Source organism: Furipterus horrens, unplaced genomic scaffold (genome assembly GCF_987537825.1).
Source record: "Furipterus horrens unplaced genomic scaffold, mFurHor1.1.pri manual_scaffold_11, whole genome shotgun sequence".
In the NCBI taxonomy this organism is placed as follows: Eukaryota; Metazoa; Chordata; class Mammalia; order Chiroptera; family Furipteridae; genus Furipterus; species Furipterus horrens.
The window spans coordinates 82503026-82506739 of record NW_028327181.1 but is presented as its reverse complement, the minus strand read 5'-3'; positions in this window follow the sequence as shown (position 1 = coordinate 82506739).

Genomic DNA, 3714 nt, shown 5'->3' with positions numbered 1-3714 from the left:
AAAGGCACAGGGCCAGTGCCTCCAAGAACGGAGCGAGGGAGTGGTAGAGAGCCAGTTCGGAAGCAGCTCTGCCGAACGTCAACGTGGGTGTCTCTTGCAGGAGACTCCGCGCTCCTTGCACATGACATTAGGTGGTGCCCTCTTCAGGAGCCTTGGAGACTGGAGAACATGCTGTGTCGCCTTGTGAAGCTATTTCCATCAAGTTCAGCATTTGAAACATTCTGCTTTCCCTCAGTGTCTGTTGGCTACATATTTTTATAACCGCATCTTGTAGCATCATTCTACCCCAAAGCTTAATTCTTTACTCATAGCATATGGCAAAATATTATGGCCCAGAAACTGAACAACTAAGATCAGGGACTGTTCTCAGTTATAAGGTAGTTCAGATGACACAGATATAGTTACATTTTTAAAAAAAACATGAAAATAAAAACACAAAGACTTTAATTCCAACAAACAAGTCTTGGAGTCCTAAAAAGGCATCAAAGACCTTGGCCTCAACTTGAGATTCACCACATTATAAGGAACAGCAGTGATGGTCAGAATGTGTATGCAGGGGGAATGGTCAGGGGTGATGCTCTGATTCACTGTTTTCTCACCTCCCTTAGGTAACGCTTTCATATTTCCATAGAAATGGTCCAAAAAGAAAAAGCAAAAAAGCTGCCATGTCCAACAATGTTTATAGTAAACCTTTTCATAAATATAAAACATTGGAAAAAATGGTACCTCCCTAAATCACTTAAAACTGTATGCGTATTTTCAAATCACACATTTGTTGCAGATGTCATTCACATCACTACTTAGAAACTATAACCAGTTATTAGATCTACCACTATAGCTCGTTTCTTAGTATGTTAAGAGAAGCAGATCTATGACTATATCGATAGCTTTAAAAAATATTTGAAAACTTTTTTCAGTAATAGTTTTCCTTTATTTTCTTATATATTTTTTAAATTTATTTTTTATTGTTTTTCTATTTCATTTAAAAACATAGAGACTAAAGTAAAAAAGAAGAAGGCGAAGAAATCCTGCTCTGGGGGGGTCTATTGACCCTAAGTTAGAGACCTCTCCCTCATAAGGTAGAGATCTCAAGCTGACTTAGAAATCTTCAACACTTCCCAGATTCATGCTATTGTCTATCAGATCCCAAACACATGTTATTTAAAAAAACGAATGTTTAATTTTTAACTTAAAAAATGTGCAATGTATATTTCTCATGGCTCAAAATTCCATAGGTATATAGTTACACAATCCAAAGTTTTTTCTCCTACACCATCTTTCAGACTACTCCGTTCTCTCTACTCCTTAAAGAAAACTAATCTTATTTATTTCTTGTGCTAAATGACTTTCATTTTTCTTACAAGTTTGGGAAATAAAATTTCCAATTCAGACTCTATCATGGAAAATATAAACTATATATAATTTCAAAGAAATTCATAAGTTAAAAAAAAGAAAAACACCTGCTTGGTTCTAGCATTTTTCGTTACCAATAAGATATCTTAGAGGGTGATCGTAAACCCTGTTTTTAGATTACTATGGCTATTTGGTCTCTTATTATTAACTCAGAGGTTGTTTATGACATCTGTTCGAGTTGACCTAATAATATGACACACAAACTTGTCATAAAAAATGCCAGTTAATTACTTTGAATGTAAATATTTTTTCCCAAACTACCTGTGTACCCAAACTGACTTTTCTACAAATTGATTTAAAAAAGATAAAAGAGAAATAGGCAAAAAAGGACAGGGCAAAGTCAGAGAAGAAATATAAATGTTCAATATTTAAAGATTTCTTAAAATTGTTGTTCTCTTACAATTGTCCCCATTTTTCCCCTCATTGCTCTCCCCTGCCCTGCCCACCCCCAGCCCTCTCCCACAGCCAACCCCCTCCCTGTTGTCCATGTCCATGGGTCATTTACACTAGTTTCGTCACTAGACCCTTCCCCTTCTTTCCCCCCTTTTCCCCCTCTCCCCTCTCCTCTGGTCACTGTCAGCCTGTTCCTTGTTTCCATGTCTCTGGTTCTACTTTGCTCATTGGTTTGTTTTCTCATTAGATTCCTGTATGAAGTGAGATAATATGGTATTCTTCTTTCACCACCTGGTTTATTTCACAAAGCATGATACTCTCCAGTTAAATTTACAAGTAACCAGAAAAATTCAAATTCAGATGGGACCCCTTTTATTCACTCATTACATCAGCCAAAAAATGGAGACTATCAGTGCTGGAGATGAATGTTGTCGTGGCCTACTACTGCCTGGAGCATAAGTTGGCACAACTTCTTTGAGGGCAGTCAAAATGTTATATCAGTATACTCTTCGCCCCAACAACTCCATTCCTAAATGTCTATTCTGCAGAAAGCCTGTCCATGTTCACAAAGATGCATGTACAAGAATGTTCGTTGCAGCAATACATGCAACAGGAAAACTAGACATAATCTAAACATCCACCAATAGGGGGATTTTTAACTGTAACACACCCATCCTGTAGAATATTATGCAGGAGTTTAAATGAATTGGTTAACCAGGAAGGAAACAAATCTAAGACATAGCAAGAGGTGGAAGGACCGAGTTGTTACCATTTATGTAAAAAAAAAAAAAGAAAGAAAGAAAATCACACAACATGCCTATTGTGCTATCAGTATGTAGGCAAAGGCCCGGGGAAAGGTCTGCAAGGGCACACAGTAAACAGCTCAGAACAGCCTCACCTTAAGGGTGGGGGACGAGGGCAGAAGCGAAGGTTTCACTATGCCTGTATTTCATTTTTATATACTGAGAATATAAACATGTATTACTTGTTACAGTGAAGAATAAGGTTAAATTGACTCATTTTAAAGAGAGCCTGCCAATTTAATTTTTTAAATAAACACAGACTTGGAATCAATAGAGGTTGATTTATGATATGGAGGTGAATACCTTTTCTCAGAGCTAATGACCTCAAAATTGGGGACCAAGAAGGACCTTACAATGCAGTCAGGTTTGCTTGTTTGTTTGTTTGTTTGTATACATTTTTGGAGAGAATATACTCACAGTTTCTCAGTTACATGGAAGAACCTCCATGAGTCCTTATCAAGGTGAGAAATAGAGTTGCCTTTTAAATCGCTGCAAAGAAACACAGTTAGTATCTTTAAATAGGCAGGAAAAGAACAAACAGAGTAATTAAAACAGTCATGGCAACCTTGTGGGGATTAATCAAATGAAGAAAATACCAGCTTTCTAATTTCCACAGCTATCAGCTTTCCCAGTCTGCACAAATTAATAAAGACATAATGTGGGGCCCCTGGCACAAACCATGAGGCATCTCCTCAGAACCTCAATTTCTTATTTGGCTAGGTGTTGCCAGTTGATTACTTTGAATGCATTTTCTCCAAAACCACCTGTGTCTAAAATGACTCCTTGTACAAACGAATACAAAAATAATAATTCCACAGAAAAATACCAAAAATGTATCATTATCAGCAAATTAACACAAAGAAACCTTGCGTCAGCCAGGCCACAGCAAAACTTTGGGTCAGTGCCCTCTGTGGGAATCTTTCCAGGTGTTAGAAAGATAAGGGCAATTAGAAATGAGAAGGACTGATATGGAAAGATCTGACAGACATATGTGACAAGGGAAAGCACAAATCACTGAGCAAGGAGTAAAGTATTACCTCTTTAGGGGGGAAACTGCAAAAGAAAAGGAAAAGAAGAAAAAGAGAGAGAGATTGCAAGAACAGAC